Below are 18,704 nucleotides of genomic sequence, written 5' to 3'. Positions count from 1 at the left end.
ACACTAGCTGCTAAATTGCTTGTTTTCAAATTTTGAGAGCTGTTTATTTTAAAAACCTTTTACAATAAGATAACATTTTTTAATCGATTACTAAAAAAAACAACACTTTTCTTTAATAATATCTTTTCAAATTTCACAAACCCTACAACTTCACAAAACATATTTTACATACATTTACATTTCTGCTCCGCAATGATCATTTTTGTGACAATTTAAGTACTTTTAAAGCTGGTTCTTTTGTCGATCGAGGTGAGTAAAGCTTGCTATAGTTGTTAAATAATATGTTAGATAGTATTTTTCCATGAAACTTATCTATGTTTTCAAATCCATAAAATTCTGCTACCATCATTGTTATATTTATAAAACTTGTCCTACAAACTGATGACATGATGTGATGAAAAAATACATAGCAATAAATCACCCATTGACACATATTGTCTCCAGGTATCTTCAAGCCTCCTCTGTTGATTTCTTTAGTAAATTCTCCAAATTCGTTGTAATAGAACTGCGTATCATATTCATCTACATCATTTCTACTGATGTATCCTGCAATATAAACTAAAGCCATTTTTACAGACTTAGACAAGGCTAACTCCATATTTGAAAGATTATGAAACACATTGAAGGTATTGTCATCATTTAGCAAAAATCCACATTTCAAACAAGCATGTTCACAACATGTTTGAATTCCATCAAAATCTGTGTTTAAATCAAGGAGAAGCTTTGTTTTCTTAATGTTTACTTTTTGTAAAACTTGTTGAACATTAATAAAATATGTTCCACCAGAACCTTGACGTAGCTTACTGAACATTTTTTCAATGGGATCACTAGAAAAATTTCCTAGACATACATATTCGTGTGAAGTGCTGAGGAGATGCTTAGTTAACTCAACCAGTCCTCTACTCGTGTATGCAAGAGCAAGAGCAGTATCTTTGGTAAGTTGTTTTACTCTTTGTCCTTGTTTTTTAGGAACCATTTTTTCAAACATACTTGCTATATCAAGTAAAAAATCTAATCGTTGATCGTTAGGGTTATCAAAGACAGCCCTTTTTAAGTCTTTAGTTTTAACGTCTTCGAACTGACTTTTTACATTTAGGATTTTGAAAAAGTCTACAATTTTTTCTATAAAATCAACAGTTCCACCTGAATCCTGAATTTCTGGATGAATTTTTAATGCAGTTAACGTTTCAACACAAAAAATCTTAAGACATAAAGCAACATTCTGTCGTTCTATAGGTTTTGGACAGATAGAAATTTCATTAAGCTTTGATAGTTTCACAATAGAATTATTTTCTAACTCAACCAGCTTCTTCAAGTCAACCCACTTTGCAGTTTTTTCAAGGCCGCAGTCAGAATACTTTAACTCTTGCATTTTTTCAGTTAACCAATTGTTTCTGATAGATTTGATTAGATGTACATAATCATAGAGCAAAAAAATGTTTTCAGTTGTGCGCCATGGAGAAATCAAATTGAATTTTTTAAAGAATGATTGATTTACTTTATTATTATCACATAAAATTGCAACAGTAATGCCATTACATGAACGAATCAAATTTAACATATTTACAACTTGTTCATATTGAAAATCAGCACTTAAACGATACACTGGCAGTGCTTTGTACAAAAACCTCTTTCCTCCTAATAATGAGCAAATCATAAAACTCAAAACAGTGGTTGCAAAATGTTCTGGATTATTTACTGCTTTTCCAAATAAGTTACCTCCTTGATACGTTAGTTGTGGTTTTACATAAACTTCATCGATTATAATAATTACATTTTTTTGACGAGGATCTTCTAGTTGCATAAAATATTTGTTGAGGAAATCAAAATCCTCTAGCTTACTAACCTTAGATATAAGTTTACCAAGTGTTACAATACTTGGCATTTCATAGTCATCTCTAATACGACTGTAAAGAGATCTTGAAATTGAAAAATACTCAAAAGCCCTACTTAGAATTTCTGGAGAATATTTTTTATTACCAACAAATGTTAATGCATGCATGCTAACAACTTGTTGTAGGATAATGTTTTTTTTATGATCCATTTCAACGGAATGTAAATATCTAATAGCTTCTAAAATTTGTAAGAAAGATGTAATTTTATGTATTCGATTACTGCACAGTGGTATAATAGAGCATCTAGATCCAAAATGAAAACCTTCAAATCGCATATCAATTTTAACTTTTAAAAGAAACTGTGGAATAGCAGAGGTATCAATATAATCCTTACTTTGGATTATTAAACCATCATCCACTGTAAAAGATGTTACTGGAAATGGAATAACTTCTTTGCTTACTTTTAGGCAAAGATCATCAAAACAACTAATTTCATACAAATCCAAGTGAGCTGAAATTTCATCAGGTTTCATGTTACGCGTAGATGGTAGTGATTTTGTTGTTGTTCTTTTTGTTGGTGGAGGTGTAGGAATTTGACTTTGAAATACACAGATGAAAATAGTTGGTGGATTTAAGGGACGAATTTTACCATGAATTTGACAAGTTTCATAATTAACTGGCCAATGATTTTCACAAATGAATGTATTTGGACTATTTGGAATGTTTTCTCTTGGAATAGATCTAATCCATCTTTCTCTTTCTTGAGGATTACGGTTTTTGTTTGGTAATCGAAAAAGTTTAACTTTATGTTCTTTATCATAGTTTCCTCTACAACCAGTCACACAACATTTAAAAGGCATGATATAGTAATTTTTGTTTTGAAAGATTACTAAATACATAAAATACAAATAAAATAATATTGACTATCAAATAATTATAAGCAATTGATTTTAAATATATATTGTGTAGTATATCATATTATGTAAATACATTACTGCATTATATCTATATACATGACTGAATATATATATATATATATATATATATATATATATATATATATATATATATATATATATATATATATATATATATATATATATATATATATATATATATATATATATATATATATATATAAACACTAAAAATATAACTAAAAAAACCACAAAACTTTCTCCATTTTTGTTTTGACAAACATCCGCCTACAGTTTTTTTTTTTTTTTGCGCGTCTTTCAGGCCTGTTATTAAGTAGGCCGTGGATACACACCATGATATTTTATTTGAATAACAAATTTGTTCATAATTTCAAAATTAACTGACGGTTCTTCGAGTTCTAAAAAATGTCAAGCCTGTGACATTTATTTTGGGGATCAAATACAGCTCAACGACAATTATGGATGCGTTTTGCGAGTCCTGTGGCGATTGGTTGTGTGAACCTTACTGTTCTAATATGGTCAACGATACGTGCAAGAATTGCCAATAAACATAAAAAGGCATACAAACCATACAAAGCTCATTTAAGGTGGCACACAACTGAAAAAAAGCAAGTTTTTTGAAAAAAATCAATTTTTAGATTTTTGGGTATTTTGATTCTATAACCATTCCTTGAACATATAAAAAAAAAATTAGTCTCAAAAATGATATAAAAGTTGATTTAATATCATTTTAGTAGATGACACTTGAAAATAAATTCCCTAACAACGCCTTAGCAACCATCAGTCATAGGAGTTTTTCTGAATTCAAAACAGTAAAACACCATCACAAACTTGGTTTTAATTTGTTATACGCAGACTCTTGTTAGTTTTCAGTTTTAAAAGTCATAATTCAAAATTTTATTTACGAACAAGAGTGTTTTTAATCTGTTAATGTTAGTCTTTTATACTGTAACTTTTCTCTCATTTTATACCAAATAATTTAAAAATTGATTTCAATTTAGTTGGAATAAAGTTGTTTTTAAATGAATAAACAAGGAAATAAAACTAAACAAAATTTATCAAGAAGGATAAAACGAAAATGGAATGGTGTTGTTGGAAATAAAAAATCATCTTCTTCTTACATCTTATCATCGACGATGACATCGTCCACAACTCAAGCAGCAAGTAGCTGTTCTAGTGAAAGGAAAATCAAACCCAACTACTCGAATACATTTGATTCTGGAAAAGATAACTATTTTGTTTTTATTAATTTTTCAATTCTTAAAGAACTTATAGCTAAAACTGCATGCAACAACTGCTTTCAGCCATTACTTTTAACAGATGTTGATTCCAGTAGAAAAGGATTTGCACATTTGTTTCAATTAAAATGTGAACACTGTGATTATGCTAAAAGATTTAATTCATCAAACAAATCAATAAATGCTAAATTTGATGCAGTAACAGCTAACTCACCATATGATGTTAATATTCGTGCAATAATAGCTTTTCGAGAAGTAGGCTGTGGTTATGGAGCTATAAAAACATTTTCATCTTGCATGAACTTAAAATGTATATCTGAAAATGGATTTCAAAAATTAAACAAAACTATTATGGTAGCTTATAAAAGTGCTTCAGAGAAAAGTATGTTATTAGCGACTAAGGACTCTAAAAAAGTTGACATTGCTCAGGATATACCATGTGTAAGAGTTTCAATTGATACCATCAATTGATACCATCAATTGAAACTCTTACACATGGTATATCCTGAGCAATGTCAACTTTTTTAGAGTCCTTAGTCGCTAATAACATACTTTTCTCTGTACATGGCAGAAACACGGTCACAATTCATTGCACGGTGTAGTTACTGCGATTTCTGGGGATAAATGCATTGATATTGAAGTTTTGTCTAAGTACTGCATGGGCTGTAAAATGTGGAACAGTAAAAAAGGAACTCCAGAATATCAGTGTTGGATAATTGATCATCAATGTGAAATAAATCACAAATCTTCGTCTGGAAGTATGGAGTCTGCAGGAGCAGTAACAATTTTTAATCGCTCGGTTAAAAAAAATAATCTAATTTATAAAGAGTTTCTAGGTGATGGAGACACTTCTTCATTCAAAGATGTCAAAAACTCAAACCCTTACCAGGATTTTGACATCACTCCAATAAAACTTGAATGTGTAGGTCATGTGCAAAAAAGATTGGGTACACGACTTAGAAATTTAGTCAAAGCACACAAAGGCACTAAAACACCTTTATCAGGTAGAGGTAACCTAACAGAAAAATGTATAAATTCTATGCAAAACTATTATGGCATGGCCATTCGTCAAAATGTCAACAACTTGTATGCTATGAAAAAGGCAGTTTATGCTATTTTATTTCATTTTACCAACTTTGAAAACCAGCAAATGCAACATCAGTTTTGCCCAAGAGGATTGGCAAGTTGGTGCAAATATTGGGCTCTAAATAATACAAATTACAAATCAAAATCATGTATACCTATCTGGATTAAGAATCTTATTTTACCAATCATCAAGGATCTTCAGGCTGATGATCTTCTAATTAAATGTTTGCATGGAACGACGCAAAATGCCAATGAAGCATTAAATTCTATTATATGGTCTCGCGTACCAAAGCACACATTTGTTAGTAAGTCTACAATTGAAATGGGAACATACTCAGCAGTGCTGCATTATAATGATGGTGCTAATGGTGTATTAGAAGTTTTAAAATACTTTGGCTTGAGTGGAATTGTTACATTAGCTTCGTCAAGTAAAGTTGACAAAACCAGAATTCGACATATGAAGTCAAAGTCAACGGATAAAAGTAAAATGCAGAGAAAAAAAATAAGAGCAGTTAAAAAAGGTTTCATAGACGATCAGCAAATAAAAGAAACAACTGATAGTTACATCTCTGGTGGATTTTGATAATTTTTATGTTGTTATATATTTTTTTCTTATTTTTGCTTTTTTCTCAATATGTATTTTTTTAAACATTGAAACACATTTTCTCATTAACAAAACAGAATTACATAATACAATTTTCAGGATTTGTTTATCATAATACAATACTTCATTTAACCCTCAGAATTTTCATAAAAAGTTATAGAAAGTGAAATATTGATGTTTATAGTGCTGAATTTATTGATATTTCATATATATATTAGGTGATTTTGTTAGAAATGCAATATTTCATGAAATAATTTAAATTATAAAAATTCCCACGGTCAAACAGGGTGAAATATGATTAGGAAGCTATGTTCAAAATTTTAGTTTCAGTAGTTGAGGCAAAATTAAGTTATTAGGTTTTGAAGATTTACTAAAAACACATGTTTTACAACCCATTTTTGGCCATTATGGATAATAAAATTAATTAAAAAAAAAAATTATCTGTTTTTTATTTTATTTTAATATAAAATAATTGTCATTAAAAAAAAAAAAATCAAAATTTTGATTATTTACAAAAAAACTTGTTTTCAGTTGTGTGCCACCTTAAAGCAAAGTAGTGTTTTTTTGTTAATTAAAAAAAAAACATTTTAAAATTAATTGAAGAATATATTTTTAATTTTATTAACCAATAGCGTAGCTAATGTGATAATGACCAAAGTAATAAAATAGTTGACTAATTACAATAAAAATTAAAAATAATACTACTTAAATTTAAAAAGACCTTGTTTTTATGCGTTCGTAATTGTTTTCTTTGTTGCCCCAAAAGACTCTTTTTTTCGAGCCCGGGGCGACGCCCTCCTTAGTTACTGGTATTACCTGAATTTATATCATAATATTACAATAAAATAACATTTAAAAATTAGTTTTCATTGCTTGTGACGTTGAGTTTGTAATACGTTATTAGATTTATATAGCGGCCGAACTTATGGTATTGAAAGTTTGGTCAAAGTAGATGTTTTCATTTTAAACTTAATATTGAGTACTAGTTTTTATTTTTCATTTTTTTATTTTTATAATATCAATTATCAATATAATTTTCTGTATATTTCAGGAAAAAAAAATTGAAAATTTTTTATTTATGCGTGATAAATAAATGTTCAAAGCTTAAGTGAGCTTAGGCGATTTTAATCCGAGCTTAGGCGATTTTACGGTATATAAAAGTGGGATATAAATATAAAAAATAAGAAAAAATATTTTGAAAATCTTTATAAAAATTGATTTTTATGAAGAAAAAAAACTTTTACTTTTTACCCTTATAATTGGCGAAAAGTAGACTAGTTAATTTATAATAACAAATTTTTAAGATATTAGGAAAATCAAAGCTAAAATAAGGATATTAAGAAAACCAAGCAAATTTATTTAAAAATAAAATGAAAACTAATCTTATTAGAAGTTAAGTTTACAAAAAACTATTTTAGTTAAATATACGAGAAAAACTATTTATTAATTAAATAAAAGAGTTGTTTCATCGGCAGAGGTAGGTTTGCGGGATTTTTTCATGCAAAAAAACTCTTCACCAATTTTTTTTTTTTTGGTTAAACACGATAGACAAACCCAAAGTTTGCAACTAAAAACTTCACATTGCTACCACATTTTCCCAAACTCTGCGACACTTTTTGCACCTTTTGATGTCTTTGCCTCGTCACGGTTTTTTTAAACGTTGCACTTGCTGAGTTTCATCTGAAGCTTCACTGAAGTGAACTTTGCGTTTCTTTAATTGCTTTGATTTTTTGGTCTTATCGTCTTGCTTTAGTTTCTCGAGCACCTCAGATATACTTAGACACTGGCCTTCAAATCTCGGAATGCTGACACTTTTGGTTTTTTTTGCGTGTCAATATGGTGTAAAACATTTTTCAAATTGCCTTCGAGTCTGTAAACTGTTGCAACATTTGACACGTTTAAGCAGGAGTCACTGGTGTTGTTGTTAAATTTTGGAGTTGGAAAATCGTTGGAGTTAGATGCTGACTGATGTTAGATGATGATAGGCTGGGATGAGGATGATGAAGCAGGCTCGGTTGAGGATGATAAAACAGGCTCAGTTAAGGATGATGAAGCAGGCTCAGACGAAGATTATGAAGCAGGCTTAGATAATAATTGAAATGTTTGATCAATTTGTAATTTTTTAAATAAATAGCAAAATTTTTTAGATAAATAGCAAATGCTGCTATATTTATTTACGTTTTAAATAATTAACAACTATTAATTAGCTTAACCGCGCTTATCTTAATGCATAAGTGTGAGCAATTAGCATGTTTACTCTTCCCCTGAAAAACATTTATGTTGGTTTTTTGCTCGCATTTTTAAAGATTTTTTGTTTTAGCTTTTAATAAATGCAAAAGAAATAAAGTTGCTAAACCGTTCACTTTTTTTTTCGTTTACTCTTACTCCAGTTTGCTCTATATAATAAAGTATCCAGAAATGGCCAAAAGTGGCCAAATTCTCCGCGATCGCAGTAGACCTTTTCATAAATAAACGTTCGCGTATCAAATCAAGGCTTAGGTTGTACCGTTCATTTAAACAACAAATTAACTTATCTGTTTCTTAAGCTTATCTATTGTTTTAAAAAGCTTACGAGACTCTCAAATTAAAGTTTTATAATATTTTCATAATAGAATGAATCTCCTAAAAGTTTTAAAAGTTTGAAGTATTGCCTATGGTGACAAAATAAAAAAATCCTTTACCAGTATTATTTTATCCAAATTAATTCAAATAAAAAACAATAGAGTATATTAAAGATAAATATTTTATTGATATGCACTCAGTCTGTTGTATAAAATATGGATTTACAAATTTATGCTAAAACACAATGTATACATGGCCTACACGTACATATTACACGGCCGTGTATGTTACATTTTAGAGGCCGATTATAAAAAAAGATGGCTGCGCAACTATAGAGAAAATATATAATTATATCTCATCTAGACTAAATAGATAGTATAAATATAATATTACGAGTAGGAATATTATGAACAAAAAAGTATTTACGAAAACTGGCATTTTGTGCTTTCATACTAGCGATTTATGTATTTATAAACGTATATATCTATGTATATAAATGCAACAACTCCTATGTACAGAATACCATTGTCATCTGTACCCACATAGACACCACTACAATATTGTGCCTGTTTCTGAAGATAAAATTCATCTACAATTAGTATTATATCTTCATGTATTGAACCCTTCTCACGAAGTGTTTTAACAGCCTTTATTGCATCAACTCCACCTTGTTTTATTTTATTTAATAAAGAAATTGAAGATAATGGAAATGATTCAAATAAAATTTCATATGCTTGTTTAAATGTATATCTTAATAATAAAGCATGTCTGATCATATCTGCAGAATATTGTGATTGACCCTTTGCTTTTTAGTATATTCTACTGTTTATTTCTTCAAGAAGTATATTTCTATTAAAAGAAGCTATGTTTTTTATGTATGATGCAAGATTTTCTAGCATACTCAAACTAGTTAACTTGCCATTATGACCTTTAGTTAACCATGGTGGAAGTGGAACATTATTTCCTTTGTATTGCAATGCTACACATAAACAATGATCAATTTTTATTGATTCAAAAACAGAAGGAAAATGCTTTAAAGGATCAAATATTAAATTGTAATAACTAACACAATTGAGATGTTTTTTAAATTGAAAACATTTTGGTGAATGTTTAATGTTTAACTCGTTCAATTCAGTTTTTTATCATTTTTAGAAAAAAACTAAGTTCATCTTCTTGATAAATACGAGTTTTAGGTGGTCTTCTTAAAGCAATAGGCGATGACAGTGTGGAAGGCCGTTTTAAGCATACGCTTCAGAAAATTTCAGGAATAGAGTTTAAATTTAACTTGCATTTTATACCTCGAATAATGTACTTTTCTTTAAAATGCTTTTCACATAAGACAGAATTTGGTGAAGGCACCCAATCACTACGGTTTACAAAACGAACCCAATAATTTAGCAACTGGTGATTTTTCAACGAAAAATGAAAAGAGGCAACTTTTATATCTTGTAAAGAACTGTTGTATCCAGTTTTACAACCAAATGTAACACATTTGTTAACCATAATATTCAGCTTTGCTAATAATAACAAACTGTCTAAAATAGCATTATATATATATATATATATATATATATATATATATATATATATATATATATATATATATATATATATATATATATATATATATATATATATATATATGTTTTTTTAATATTGCACTGTCATTATTTTGTTGCGTAAATAGGCCTCTTAGAATCGGCCTCTAAAAAGTAACATACACGGCCGTGTAATATAGTAGGCCGTGATGTTTATATATATATATATATATATATATATATATATATATATATATATATATATATATATATATATATATATATATATATATATATATATATTTACATTAAATTATATTGAAGAAGAATCTATTCGTAATTATTAATGATTGTATGTAAATAATAAACTCAATCTTGATGGTTTTTTAATGTTTTGATACTTTTATTTTTTTTCTATAAGTTTCTGTGTTTTTATTTTTGTCACATAAAAATTAGGTAAAATTTCACGAACAATAACTATTTGATTGAGAAAACCAATCATGTTTAGCAGAATAACGCGATCAATTATATGAAAACATTTAAGTCTTTGAATCATTCTAACAATATAAATGCGTTCACTAGCAACTTGCTGACTTTGAATTACCTCGGTTTTAGTGAATGCATTTTTTAAGAGTAAGTTATAAACTATTTAATAGTAAACAATGATTATTATATATATACATATTTCTTTTTTTTTATCGAAAAATTAAATCTATAAAAAGAGTTTTTATTCAACTTAACACATAATCTTTAAAAACGTCATTTAAAATTACTTTTATTATTTTTTTTATAAACTATATCTGCATTAATAACAACAACATAACAAAAGTTCGAAAATAACATTATTTTACACTTAATAAAATAAATATCTTAATTAGCCAATTAAGAAATAAAATAATAATGGAATAAAAAAGCCAAACAAGGCAAAATTGCAGATTAGTATATTATTTTCAGTTTGGATCAGATCCAGTCCAGTTATATTTAAAACTCGAGTTTTTTTTTTTCATAAGTTCTATTATCTATTATATATCAATATTGAATTTAAACTGCCGTTATTCATTCGTGCGTGTTTGACACGGAACCCTTGATAGCCATTGCAACCGAGATTTTATTTTATTTTTATTTAGGTACCGCCAAGAAGTCCTTACGGTCTTATCACAAAGCACCGTGGATTAGCACTATGGCGAGAAATTGCCATCCGCAACCGCCATCCTCATATGCAAGGATAAAGATTCAATAATCGCGAATGAGATAATGGCGAGAAAGAATCACAATAATTTTATTTATAAGAAAATCTGAACGAAAGTATATCAAATATCCAACTTTTGTAAACTTCAAATTATGTTAACTATTTATCGTTTAAAATTATTCGTTTAAATTTATCGTTTAAAGTTATTTATCGTTTAAAATTGTGTTATCTTTAAGGGGTAAATAGATTCTATCTGTTGACCAGACTCGCACCCCTTTTTCATCTATTAGACTGGCGCAGACGTATTTTTAATACAATGTTTCCAGTTTAGGATGTTGAATACTGGATCTTCTTGACCTAATGCATAGGTTTTGCTTGTGTCTGTTTTTATGACTAGGCAACTCATTCTATTATTTCCTAATGAGGATACAGCTCTAAAACTCAGTTTTATGGTTCTGAGGCCGGCTGGTAGTCAGGTTTCCCAAACTCTGTGGTAGCTCTCAGAGAGGCTGATTACATCAACAGCTGAAAAATATCAAAGTATTAACAGTGCCATGTAACGCATGGATCGTGTCCCTGTTTGAACTTTTGGTGTGCATTGCGGAGGCCACATTTGGAGCCCTTTGTTATGCTTAGGGTTTATTAATAGTAATGAGGTAATTGCTTGGGCTATTAAACAGTGTTCTGAGTACTATCTATGCTTTGAGTCAAGTTCTTCAATCAAATAAAGTACTAAAAACCATAAAACTCAAAAAACCATCATCATCACCAAGTTTCTCATTCACTTATATTCGTGGTCTTCAAAGTAACTTTTCTTCTGTTGAATCTTATCTCTTGCAAAGTTCACCAGACCTACTTGCTCTTTGTGAGATAAATTTGATTTCAGCTGTCTCATCTTGCAATCTTAGTGTTGATGGTTAACTTCCTTTAATTCGTAAAGACTCCAATAGTCACATGCTTGGCCTGGGCATTTACATTAGCACCACTTCACTCTATCACCTTTCTCTTTGTTCTATATTGCTCTCCTTCATCTTGCACTCTTGCAAGATGACGGGGAGCAATATAGAACAAAGGACTGCACTCTTTTTGATGTTATTTCTGATCATATTGACCAAGCCCTCTCTCTTTATCCATCAGCTAATATAGTTGTTGTCGGTGACTTTACTGCTCACCATTATCAATGGCTTGGCCCTAGTGTCAGTGATTCTGCAGGCATTAAACCCCATAACTTTTGTCTTTCTCAATCCCTAACTCAAATAGTAAACTTTTCAACTCGCTTTCCAGACAACCCGAATCATTTACCTTCTCTACTCGACTTATGTCTTGTTTCTGATCCTAGTCAGTGCTCAGTTTCTCCACATTCACCCTTAGGTGCTTCTGATCACAGTTTGATCTCTCTAAAACTAATATCTCATTTTTCTTCATCACCTGAATCCCCCTATTATCGTACCTCTTACAACTACAGTAAAGCTGACTGGGATTCTTTCCGTGATTTTCTTCGTAATGGCCCATGGGTAGAAATCTTTCGTCTTCCTGACGACAAATGTGCTTCTTACATAACTTCGTGGATTCAGGCTGGCATGGAATCTTTTGTTCCCTTTCAACAATTCCAGGCCAAGCCTCACTCTTCTCCATGGTTCTCCTCACACTATGCGGCTGCGATTGCCAATCGAAACCTTTACTTCCATATCTGTCAGCAAAAAAATTCTCCATAAAACAGACGTCTGTTTATTACTGCTAGAAACCATTGTAAAAAGGTTTTGTCTAACGCCAAAGCCTGCTATTCTCAGGTCATGAAATCTTGTATCTTACCTCAAAAATTAGGCTCTTGTAACTTCTGTAGAATCTTCAATAGTATTAATAATAAGGGCAAACCTTTAATTCCACCTCTCTTGTATGGTTCAGACTTTGTCACCTCACCTAAAGACAAAGCTGAATTGCTTGCTAAAAACTTTTCATCAATATCATCTCTTGATTCCACTAGTTGCGTTCTACCTGATATTGCCAACAAACAGGTTGATCCATTGCTTAACATTCGTATCACTCCAGCTTCTGTATCTAAATTCCTATTTTCAAAAATTCTGGAGAGCGATCTGATTCGTCTAACTACCGTCCCATTAGTCTTCTTCCTATCATAAGCAAAGTTTTTGAATCTTTAATTAACAAACACTTTATTTCTCATCTTGAATCTAATAACTTACTTTCTGACCATCAATATGGGTTTCGATCTTCTCGGTCTACAGCTGATTTGCTAACAGTAATAACTGATAGGTTTTATTGTGCATTAGATAAAGGTGGAGAGGTTAAGGCCATCGCTCTAGATATTTTAAAAGCTTTAGCATGCTTTTCAATAGTTTAGCATGCTGGTCTTCTCCATAAGCTTTCTTCTTATGGTGTATCTGGCAACACTTTTAAGGTTATTGAATCCTTCCTTTCCAATCGTAGTATAAAAGTTGTGCCCGATGGATAGCACTCTTTTTCTTATTCTTTAACTTCAGGGGTTCCTCAAGGTTCTATTCTTGGCCCCATACTCTTTTTAATTTACATTAATGATCTTCCAGATGTTCTCACATCTAAGGTGACATTGTTTGCTGATGATACTACCATTTACTCTAGTCGTGATAAGAAACCAACACTCTCTTATTGCTTGGAGGGGGCATTTGAGCTTGAAAAGATGTATAATTACGCATTCTCTATTTTCCCTTATCATCTTTTGACAACTTTCCCCTCTCCCAGCATACACTAAACCATTTGAAGTACCCTCAACTCTATAGTTCATAAACTGAGGGGTTTCATCATGATTATAAATTCTAGTCGTATCTATATCTACTTGGAACACAACTGTTTTTAATAGATTTGCCTCAATGAATATAATACATTCTATAAGTTCTTCATAAATTCATTGAGGTGGTCACATGTCATTTCTTTTGTGCAGTTAAGGGGACGACTTATGAATACAGTTCCTTGTCTCTTTTTGGTAATGTACTTTGATATTTTGCATCCCAACGCCTCCAAAAAAACTTGCTAAGCTTCTTTGTTTAGAGGGCTTTTAAGTATTTGGTGATAGCTTAGTGATCTGATGTCCACGGAGGTTTCTACATGCTTGGTTTCTTACTCCCAAAACGTTCAACATTATCCTAGTCGACTCCGAGTTGTTTAAACCTTGGAGGCATCAAAATAAATTATTGAAATAAAATTACAAGAAAACTAAACTGTTTAAGTTTAGTTTTCTTAATGAACAATATTAAAACCAGGATTTTATTACAGATTATTTACAGTTTATCAAAAAAATGATTTATTTCTCAATTATGTATACATATTACCAATTCTTGTTTCTTGTATAACAGACTAACGACTCTTCTTCATCTTTTGTAAAAATTGAACAATATTCCTTTTCGTTTCCAGTTACAAGACACCATCCATCCGTTTGTTAATTGTTCGAAGATCTTTAATTAGTGGAAATCTTCCTGAATTGATTGCAGCCCAACCATGTTTTTTGTTTATTCAGCACCACTCGACTGCTTCCTCTAACTGCCTACTTTTCATCACTATGACATCTCTTAGAAATAGCTTTAACTTTGAAGGACTTTCCCACTTCTTATTTATTCTCTACTGCAAAGAAATATCAAAACACACTTTTGTACTTGTACTCTATTTTAGTAAACTCACTTTAGTTTAATATATTTATTTGTTCAAAAACAAACAAAGAAAACATACTAAAGTGTGTTTTGAAGGAGGTTTTGTGATGAAACTTTAAACTGAATATTTATATCATAACGTCAAGAAGAAATTGAATTCAAATAACTTATTTTTTTGTTTTAATTAACTTACATTTACCTAACGTTTTGAGGTCCCTTAACCTAGCGTTGTGAGGTGGAATGCAAGAAGTATAAAAGATAAGTGAACCAAACATTAAAAAATATATTCAGCATTGAAAATAAATAATATATTCAGAAATTCATGATTACTTAAATAATATTAGCAACAATACTACCTATTATTTAATCTGACATTCTGAGGTCCCTGATGACAAAAGCACGTCCTGAATATTTATCTAAAGACATATGAAAACTGTATTAAAAACTAATAAAACTTTTTGACAACTTAGCAGGAGTATTTTTAAAACTCGCAAAAGTAAAAGCAAAGCACATGCTCAAATATTTGGAGCATAACAGACTTTCAAAAAAACACCTAACACAGGGGCGGATCTTGGGTTTATTTCTACTTTGGCGAAATTTTTTGTGTACAATTCAACCCCTCCCCCCCCAACCAGTCTCACAACCCATTCTCTTTCATGCACAACTTCTGTCAGGTATCAAAAAAACACCCCCTTCAAATTCATCAGTTGTGAACTTTTTCCTATCTACCCAAATTCATATTTTTTTAAATATTCTCACTTCACCTTATTTTTATGACCTCCCTCCCTGTTTACTTTGCACACCAGAGTTTTATGGCTGAGTCAAGTTTTTTAAAATTGTGCATGTTAAAAATCCTTACTAAATTTGGGTCACTATTTTTTTTATAAAAAATATCCATAAATTTAAATTGAATTAATATTATACCTATATCTCATTTTTGATATCTGAACACAAATAGTACAGTAAAATTTCTATTTATTGAGTATAAACTAAGTTCAGAATATATACTGATGCTCCACCTTCACAATAAAAAGCTTAAAAGAGTATCTGTCTGGAAGGTATTTGTTTAAATCACATGAACCACGTCAAGGTTCCTTCCTATTCATGTGCACGATTTTTTATGCAGAACGATTAAAGGCATATGACAGAAAAATACACCATCAACTAGCAAACTGCTTTTCCGTGCACATTTTTATTCCTGGATTACATATAAAGTATAATATATTAAGGCAATGTGCAGTAGTGGATCATAACTTTTTGGGGCACAGGGCTGTTTTAAAGCTGGAGGCCTCTTTTTATGATAAATCAAAAAATTCTTTTTAGAGTTTCTTTTGAAAATATATTTTTTTTATGAACTGAAGCCTCCGAAACCGTGGGGCCCAGAGCTATAGCACTAGCATTGTATCTCCATAAGGAAATGCCCAAATGTTTTTAAAACTTTAGAAAGTTAAAAATATGTATATGCCTACTGAGCACAATCCACATTTTCAAATAAATAACAGATTTAGTAATTGAAAACATTTATTTACAACGTTATTAAAATTTTTTACTTACCACTGCTAATTATACCATTAAATTTTGGATGTTGGAATAAAACGTCGCATTAACATACAATTCTATTGAAGTAAGAACCCATAAAACACCAACTAACAAAAACTTTTATACTAAACTATAGTTTAATACTAAATGCTTAACTATAGTGGCAGTTACAAGATTTGATCTAAAATAAATTCAAGTAATACAAACAAAACATTTACAAACAAACTTTACAATCCCTTAAATTTTTTTTTTTTATAAATAAAGGTAACTCGCAGGTAACACATTAGGAAAAACGAGCCAATAAAAAACACAGCTCTTAGACGGTGCTCAAAACTTCTAAATTTTGACACCAACCATCAACCGTTTAATTTAAATAAAATAATGCTGAATAATAAGAAACATATATAGCTGACAGTTATTGCCCGGCATCGAGCTTTATGCAACGTCAATCACTTGTATTTTTCCTGGAAAAAGAGTTGCTTATATTATAATTGACATCATGCAAAATCTATGTTTAAAAAAATATATGTTTAAATATACAAACATCGCAACAGCAATATTACAAAACTATGGTAGCAGTTTGTACCTCACTAAGACAAGCATATGTTTTTAAGACAATACTATAAAAACGTATGCTTGTCATAGTAAATTACAAATCCTAGCAGTTTTGTTATATCGCTGTTGTGATATATATATATATATATATATATATATATATATATATATATATATATATATATATATATATATATATATATATATATATATATATATATATATATATATATATATATATATATCTATATATATATACATTATATTGATATATATTTTATGTCTTATTAATATATAAAAAATATATATCTATATCAAAAATACATATATGTTTACATATACAAATATAATAGCAGCATTATCATAAAACTATGCTAGCAGTTTGTAATTCACTAAGCCCAGCATATATATTTTTATAACGTTACAAAAAGAGAAAACAAAGTATTGTTTACTTTTTGCAAATTCATAAAACTGCAGATAAAGCAACTAATTATCTTCACTGAAGATAATTGTTGCTTTATTGCATAATAGCATAAAGTAAATAAAGCATTATAAACGGTTAATAGCTTTCTAAATAGGTTCAAGTTTATCCAATTTCGATTTTTTGATGTTTGTTTCTAAACAGAAATTTTAGTTAAAATAAATGCAGGTTTTCTTTATACAGAAAACATAAAGAAATTACTTCATAAGATTTTTTTTAGTTAATTTACCTCCTCAAGGCCGAGAAGGCCACTACAGACGAGGAGGCTACTAATTTGTGGTATAACCCTCTCTCAACTCTATAACTCCGAAACACGAACCTTAGCGAACAAGGCCGCTGCGCGGAACAACAAGTTGAGAGAAACAAGATTCTTGCAAATTTCATTTAATAAAACTACATCGTTTTGTTCTAAAGCCATTTGTACATAATCGCAAATGTCAGACATCATAAATAGGGCACCTTAAGTATTTTACATATGCTAACTGCAAAACCCTAAGGGTAAAACACCCAGTGTTCGGCACTTTTTTGAATTTAGTTCGATATAAATATTCATTTCTCGCTCTTATTTTCATAAACTATAAATCTTTTTGTCTTAACCTATAGATCGAGAGTTGGTCTTTACGATCCTCATAGAATAAATGACCTCCGATAATAAATACGAGAGGAATAGCCTCCGAAAGAATTAAATGGTGACCACTAGTAATTATGTCTTTTTCTTTTTGATAAAGATTTATTCTCAAGTCTAAATTATTGTTAAAGAATCAAAGTTTTATATACATTTTTTTCACATTAGTTACAAATTAAATTAGAAATCTCCTGTCATATCATTGCGTGGAATCTAAAAAAAAGAGAGAAAATGACATTTATAAGTAAAATGTGAAAATGTTTTTATCTATTTTTTATTAATTTAATAAAACAACAGCTGGACCATAAAGTAGTCACTTTGAAATTGTTCTTACCTGAATAAGATGCTCTTGGTCTTTCTTTTTATCTTTTACTTCCGCCAGAATAGATACAACTTGATCTGACGTCACAACATGCTGGTTGAAGCTCTTACGCGAACTTTGGCTAAGAACAGTTTATAACAATTTATACAATAAAGAAATTTATACAATAAAAGTTTATACAATAAAGAAAATATATTTTTATGACCATACATATTACTAAGTTCAAAATAACATAAGATTAATATTAAAACAAAATTAAAAAATGCCATGACTAACCTAGAGCTTTTTTGGGCGAAGAAAACCATCTATGGTTGATCATGATAGGACTAATAATGGACCTCTTTTGTTTGAAAGCTACTACAGGCAAAGGAGATATCATTTTTGTTGTTGAATTATCAGAAGAAGAATAGTGGTAGTTAATTCCACTAGTAGAGGGCTGTCTCTTGGGTGAACTTGGGGTTGTAGATGTGCTGGTTTGTGTCTGCAATTGCCTGTTTTGTTTTGACGCAAAATCAAACCAGTTTCTTCGTTCGCTTGTTTTAAACACGTCAAAT

The sequence above is a fragment of the Hydra vulgaris genome, chromosome 07 (genome assembly GCF_038396675.1).
Source record: "Hydra vulgaris chromosome 07, alternate assembly HydraT2T_AEP".
NCBI classification, from domain to species: domain Eukaryota; kingdom Metazoa; phylum Cnidaria; class Hydrozoa; order Anthoathecata; family Hydridae; genus Hydra; species Hydra vulgaris.
This window is presented reverse-complemented; position numbering follows the sequence as displayed.